The sequence below is a fragment of the Varroa destructor genome, unplaced genomic scaffold (assembly GCF_002443255.2).
Source record: "Varroa destructor unplaced genomic scaffold, Vdes_3.0 BEIS01000003.1, whole genome shotgun sequence".
Lineage (NCBI taxonomy): Eukaryota > Metazoa > Arthropoda > Arachnida > Mesostigmata > Varroidae > Varroa > Varroa destructor.
In genome coordinates, this window is record NW_019211456.1 from 57329872 (window position 1) to 57337860 (window position 7989).

Consider the following 7989-nt stretch of genomic DNA (forward strand, 5'->3'; position numbering starts at 1 on the left):
ACCATCTAAATTCTTTATCATAAATTTAGCCTTTGAAACCAACATTTCACGGCGTATTTCTTACTTCGTAGATCTGTGACTTTTGCACTTTAGTAAATGCTTACTGGATATAGGTAGCCACACTGCACGTCGTATCCATGACTCTATTCTTCTACCGCTACGGTCGTGGCGAAGAGACTCGTGGATCGAAGCGGCATTTATCACGGTTATTATACGGTTATACGCTTTAGCAGTTACTAGTTTTCTTGTCCGTCTTCACAAACGGATCTGTGGCCCAGGCGCTATTAATGTTAAATGCTAGATGGTTTGTTGTTGGCGGCTATTGATTCCGCAAGATTCACGAGAGTCTCGGTTTGATTCAGAGTCAGCCCACATATTATGTGATGGAATATATACTTCGGTTTGAAAAAAACCTCCATTCATTCATAAGGATATGTATGCAGACTAAATTATGCTTTTATTGAAAGTTTTGCCTTCTTGCCCTTATAATGCATTTAACTATGAGATTATGGGATCTGGAGAACAGCTTCCCTTTAAGCTAGCTCAGTTGCCAAACTTGACACTCCTACATTAAGATAGTTTTGTTCCTCTAACATTCACATTCACAGAATTTCAGTGAATCAGCGGTAACGGCCAAAGCGACCAACCAGCGGGTAACAATTTACGAAACATTTATATATATATATGTATAAACATACAGGATTTAATAGAATTCACCGACTTTTTTTTTGTCTATGTAACGGCTCAAAGGATACCAACTCTTCTGTTGAATAAAAATGCCCCGTTCTATCTATTTAATTATTTTTTTTTTCGTGAGACAAATCTATATTTTACAATAACGTACCAGAAAAAGCCTTTCTATAATTAGGAATAATTTTAAAATAGAATTTCATTGCTCAAAGCAACACGCAATATCGCGTTATGTATGCAAATAATGAAGAACACATTCTTCTGTTTTCCTACTAAATGGGTTCTTTATATTGCGACCCAGTGCAGTACCAAGTGTAAGTCGAAATCTGCTGTTTGCAAACATACAAGCGATAAGCTGCACGGATCTAAGAGAAAATAACAGTTGAGGTTCCTTAATTCGTTTGTGTTTACATTTTGTTATTGGAAACTTCTATAAAATAAAAACTATTTTTTTCGGAAGTTATATCAAGAAACAGTTAAAAAAAAACTCAAAGATAGCTCATTCAGTACTGTGAACTTATGTATGAACCTGTGTTATGAACTTTATGTCTAGAACATGTTTGTAAAATACATGCAGAGGTCCAATCCGGGTCCAATAATATGAGCAATATTTCTTTTTACCACCAGCAATATATATATATACATAACTGAAATGCTGTTTAGCGTCTGGTGTCCAAATAAAAAGCTTAGCATTTTTGCATAAAAAATAGCATAAACGCTATTTTTTGCTTTTAGTTGATTTTATGTCGATATTTTTTTACTTTTTAAGGGAAGTTTTTTGAACGGGCATTTTGACTACTGATTTGCATTACGTCTATAGTTAGTTGTATTATAGAGAAATAATCTTGCTTTATTAATATTTGTTTGTATGCTTTTATTAAACAAAGTACAAATTACATGTAAAAAAAAATTTGCTTTAATCGATCATATTTTATGATGGGAGGTGTGCGCTTGAGTACAGTGTCTCTTGCTATAAATGTTTGATAGATTGCCTGTATTTATAGTTCTCTGTTGCTTAGTCGGAACCGTTATTATCGATATTTTTTTGCGTATTCGTAAGTCATAATTTTAGTTACACAGTGAGCATTACATGATAGACATGCACACTACCGAAACCTATCGTACAACAACAACAACAATGTCACGCTATAGCGTGACATGTTCATGGGCGGAGCGAAAGCATTAAGTAGATCTCATGTTGAAGCTTCACTATGACGCATATCTCTCTCTCTCTCTCTCTCTCTCTCTCTCTCTCTCTCTCTCTCTCTAGTTTCCTCAATCTACTCTCGTCCTTCGTACTTTTCGGTTTTTGCCCACGATTTTTCTCTTTCGCTAGTAGAGATATCATTGCTCTCATCAAACTCTCTTGATTCTTCGATCTTGTTTTTGTGAATGCTCACGCGAATATCGCTATATGGTCTAGTGTCTAAAACGATAGGTTTCTGTAGCATGATTGATTCTAAAGAAATTTTATAATAGATCCTCTGGCTGCATTTCCTTGAGAAGTTAGCACGGAAACATTAGAGGGTTAACCTGCTTGGTTGACTTGATGCGGACCAAATAGACAGAAGAATGTCTTGCTAAGATGCTATATACTAATAAACAGCCATTGTAGTATGTAACAAAGTCAATAATTTTTCGATCACTTGTTGTTGTAAAAATACTAACAGAGCATAGTCGTTCAGGTATGAAGCCTGTCTTTATGAGCATGCATCGTGCACAACCTTAAGACTCTTATGAATATCCCAGATTAATGTAATAACAAGGTAATATATACGGTTATTATGGTATAGTAGTAAAGGCATGCCTAGAATTGGGTAAGACCTTGGTCTTACGTTCAAAGTAATCAGGTAAATTATAATAGCTAACAATATAGGCTCCCCAAAAACATGAAATCTAAGGACAAACCAAACGTATACGTGGCTAAAGCCTTCCATGCAACAGGGCCAAAATATATGCTGGTATTTCTAAAGTTACGCATATAAGATCTACTTACTTAGCCCAAAGATGCAGTTTTTGTCCTCTAATAATTCTAATAGGAGCTAATTAAGTCTCGTGCAAAAAATGTACCCAAATGGACCGAGGTTTCGTTCTCTGAGGAAATCCTTTAACGATAAAGCAGCTTCTTTCCTGACTGTACGTATAAATGTAATCGCCGTTTTCCCCCAGTGCGTCGTATTGACTAGACACTGTGTTTGCAATTTCCAAATTGTCATTTGCCGTCGGCACCAATAGATAGCAGGGGCTTACATGATAAGATGATTCACGGTACAGTGGACAATTAAAATCTTGTTTTCGATATTCTAGATAGCGTTTAATGTATGTTAAAACTGAAACTGTGAGAGTTTACATTGCATATCTTTGTTCAAAGATGAGTGAGTCGTTTGTTCCAGTAGGGATGAATATGCGTTTGATCATTCAAAATGATCAAAACGACCTGTAATAAATTGACTAACATCTATATCTCTTGTGGTATTGGATCCACACTTTCGTCTCTAATCTCTGTCACAGGTTTTCCAAGATCTTTGATGGATTCCTATTTATCTTTGAAACGCTTGAATCATTTATTTACTCGATGTTTGATTGCCGTAAGAATTCTGCAAAGTTCGTAGAATGTCGTTGAGGTTTATCCTATTCTTCACACGGAACCTAGTATAAGTGTGCTGTTGGATTTGGGAGAGATTGTAAAACGCTCGATACACATGGTCTTACCAAGTGTCCTTAAAAAGGTATAGACTGTACCGGATCCTTATGGAATTTCACCTAACCCTATAAAGCGCCCATAAAGATATGCGGACAACGAAAGGAATTGTTTGAAAGTAGGTTAGATAATAGTTTTTTGAATACAGCATTTTAGGGAAGTTTATCCTTTCATTTTAACTTATGACTGGTACGAATCCAGATTTGACCGCGGACCTTTACATGATACACAATTTTTCTGAATTATCTCTCGTACCTTAGAACATTTTTGTTCTCACAAATTTCTCGTGTATATACACACGTTGATTAATATTAAATTTCGGTTTGATAGTTTTATTAGAGCGAGCCTATGTTCTCATACATTCTTCTTTACTCATACGCGTTTTGTTATTACGTATTTTCGTGTTGTTCAGTGGACGCTAGCAAACGTGAGTAGATGTCATGCTCCCAGCAAGAAATCTGGGATCTTCCGTTCGATATTTCGGGTTTCCGTCCGCGTCGAGATGTTTCGGAAAAATATATTGCGAGTCGTTCGTCGTGGCTATATATAATTGATTTTAAATATATTATCGATTTTCTCTGTTAAATTGGGAGCGATTCTAGTACGTTTTGGCTTAGCTCAGCGCATTCATAAATTTTGGTATGTTGTCATTTACGGTCGTTGTATGATTACTAAAACCTGAGACGCAGCGCTATTTTTACGGGATATATTTCGATCTATATATGTTCGACCAACTAAATAGCTCGCTCTAAGTCAGTTTCCACCTGACCGAGAATTCAACTTGGTCCGTACGATCAGAACATTGCCGAGGGGTTCTATTAATCTTATTATTGATCTTTAGTTTATTAACATATATTTCGTGTCATAAAGTCAACGATCTTCAGATGGGCTGGGATTTTGAGATTCTAAATAAACTGATTGTGCGTTTAGACGTTTTAGATTTTCGGCTATATATATCATGTATGTTTAACTAGAACTAGACGAACTGCTAGATGTTTGATCCTTAATGTTTGAAGAGAAGCCTATATATGGCTGGCCTTAGCGGTTTTTGAATGAGAAGTAAATTTTTTTATTCTCTGCAAACGAGTGAGGGATTATTTACCTTTTCTAGTTCGGCTCAAGGCTGGGTGTCCACTTTATATACTGTCGAGGTACTTTATAAGCGTGGCTGATCTATGAGAACATGTCCTTCTATTAAATGAGTAACTCTACGTACGTGTGCGAAGGTCGCGTTTGCTGTTTCGCCTAAATAATTTAAGGCTACTCATACTATACGCTTATACAGCTGATATTTCATTAGGTCAAAAGTTCTATTTTACCCACTTTTACCCATGGTCGACATTAGAGTAGCAACAACTGAAATCAGTTTGTCTTACAAGCATATATATTTTTCAGGGGAACGATCGCTTAGATCTCGCTTCGAACATGCTAGCGGATATCATCATTAAGCTTAGATCTTTGGAAGCAGAAAGAGTTTTCCCCAGCTACATTCGAATGATGGCAGAGACTATAGCGGTAATAATAAAAGAATCAAAATATTAACTGTAAATCTGTCGCCAATGATATACCTGGCCGTTAAACAAAAAATTTAGAATAGAACGGTGACATGGCTATCAGACTTGATATGGACGATTCGTTAGTTCAAGCCCTGTAAATGATACATATCACACATCAATTGAATGGCTATAGATAAGTAAGGCGTTTTGTGATGATTCATTTCGATATTTGCCCCAGATTATTGTTGTGTAAGACATTTCAATAGCATCATCCATATAGGAAAATAACACTTAGTTACGTATTATCTAATAACAGGCTGTTCGCTTATAATTGTGGGGTGACAGATGTATCGTCTATTGTTAAACGATATATGAACTCCCTATCATTTCAACTCAGGTCATAGAATTCGTTTCGTGTAAGGTTTTTTTGTTAAATAGAGCTTGATAATGTTTGTTTTATACTTGCACGTGCTGGAATACTGTTAAACTGAATAGCTCAGAGCATGTCTTGCGACGTTTTCTTACAGGCAGAATTTTTTTCATGCAGCAAGGTAATCCAGCTTACGAAAAACATCCCGTGGATGGGTCTTAACAGGCAAGTGGATAAGGGTCATAAGATTTAGTTCTGTCTCAGGTTTCCTGCAACTTCGGACATTTTAGTATTGATAATGAAAACCCTCGTGATAATCTAATGCGCAAGCCTCATATTCATCTCTGGGCATGAAAGTGTTACATCAAAGCACAATGTGATAAGTTAATAAAGATGATAGATTTCCAATTACAATTTTTCGGAATAATAGACAAGCCTAGAAAAACAATACCTACATCTACCAATAGTCTTTCTACGTTATATTATTACCAATGGTCGTCTGTTTGGGGCTTCAGAAAAGCCAGCGAATGAAAACAGCAGACTGTTCGGCAAAAATATATCGGGTGTCTTCTGCGCGCTTTGATCACAGCCTGAGAGAGCGTTTTACCATGAAAGCGAACGGCGCCGCATTGGCACTTTGTAGCAGTCAGCCTTATTTTGATGATATCGAGGAACATCTGTGACTTGTACGCAACTTCTCACCATTATTATTACTATTTTCATCATTGGAACCCTTTGCTAATCTCGTTTTTGCTGTCACCTTCGGCCTTGTGATACTACGTATGGGCTGAGGCAATCATTTACGATCAGCGTTTGCCAAATGCGTCGAGCATGTTCTAAGTTCAACTACTGTTTAGAGAGTTTACGATAGCCATCTCGCAACGATTACTATTTAAACCGTGTTAATTAGATGCAGCTTGCCAACAAAAACATAAGGCGACGCACGTCCGAAAGCAGGGAGTACTTAGTTAAGCTAGACAGTTCGTACGGTAAAACGAGAGTGGGTCAACGACCCGGTATATTCTCGTTGTCTCCAGTACAGTGACGCTCTTGTTCGTTTAGTAGCATTTGAAGAATGTCCCCCCACAGACGCTCAATGCGAATGTGCTGCTACGATAGGCCGTCAGCCTGTATTAAAGGCTGTTCCCCTGTAAGACTTCGATCTTACTAATGGCGGTATGTGACCATCCTATTGGCCTGTGCGTTCTTACATGTTTCTGTGCTGAGTCAAAAAAAAAAAAAACTAAAATGCAGTAGAACTTCGTTAATTAGTCGGAGGGTATTGGTATTATTAAATATTACATATCTTGGTTCTAAAACGATGTAAAAATAGGATAACCTACTATACATCGGTGGCGTTCTCCGTCGAAATAAGTAAACAGTGATTGCAATACTACGCAACTATTATCTATGGTAAAATACTGAATACGCGAAGCTTTGAGCGTACCTTTATAACTGATAAGATATAACAAGCAAGATTAACAAGGCAGTTCATTCTCGTGAATCGCGTCTATATTGGACAAATTTAATTATAAGCCTGCAACTATTCGACGAGTGAAAAATTTTACCCAACAGAGAATACTAGCCGTAACACCGTGCACGTTTGCTGGTTGGGAGTGGAGTAATTGAGCTGGTCAAATAACTAGTACTGATATTGGAATTACAGTACATTACAAATGGCGGCGTTCGATGATCTTTTTTAATTTCAAGCTACAGGATGATAATGCCATTAGCCATACAGAGTTCGACATTAAATACATTTCTCTTTCTTTTTTTCTAGAGTGATCTGCGATAATATTCTGTCTCTAAATCGTTTTTAATACGAGTCCGCATAATCCGCTAGTGAAATGAAGTATCAGCAGTATTTCTGGCAGTTACGAGAAAAAAAAATGCTACGAAGGCGCTTGGTTAGCGGCAAGCAGCAACTAGCAATCTTTTTCGGTTCGCGTCTTTGGATAGGCGAGACCCTAACAGGATGATGGTAACGATGACGAAATAGATAATTTCTGTTCTCAATGATCTGTCGGTCAGCTCTTACATTTTCCAGTAGCATCGGACCGGAATCTAAATTGCGACGTTTCGTGCCGATGACTTTCGTAGATGTACCGGCAACAAGATTATACTATAGATTCCTTGCAATATTGGAAATATGCTGTTCTCTGTTATTACGCGCTGATTGTGGAAAACGTGCTTTAATAAAAATATTTTGATCACTGTTCGCAATACAGATCATAAGGTGTATATTTGTAATTTCCAAATAAAATCGCTTAAGAAGTTTCGTGTTTACCAGAACAAGAGTTCTGGTTTTTTTTTTCTTTTTGTTAGCGTCATTACAACAAAAAGGATCCCAAAGTAATAAACTTAGTTTTATTATTGCTGTCCTTAAAAGTAACTCACCAGCAGTTGGAGAGGTAAGGAAGTGCATCCGTCGTCTTGATCACATGCAAAGGCTCGTCGAAAACATATCAGGCCTCACCTAACGTGCCTCGGCATACAATTAATCAGATGCTCCGTGCAAAGATTTTGAATCTCGAAGCAAGCAACTTACCATTACATCATCATTATTAGGGAGAAAACCGAAATGCGACAAACTGCGCTCTAGACTTCTTCAAATTCACGATCGTGAAATTTATAAGAAGGACTCTTTATGCTTTATGTACGCTAGGCTGACATTTCAGACTTTTTTTTCTGTTAACACACGAAAGGGTCGATACTAAAAAGCTAAGGACTAC

At 37.2% G+C, this 7989-nt stretch overlaps 1 long non-coding RNA gene across 1 annotated transcript; it reads left to right on the forward strand.

Annotated features, from left to right (window-relative positions):
• The first annotated feature begins 594 nt into the window (after positions 1 to 594).
• On the forward strand, positions 595 to 7544 carry LOC147757188 (uncharacterized). Its single transcript, XR_015323770.1, has 3 exons — positions 595 to 653; positions 4787 to 4906; positions 5415 to 7544. It is a non-coding gene; the product is annotated as an uncharacterized LOC147757188 (long non-coding RNA).
• Positions 7545 to 7989: the final 445 nt, after the last annotated feature.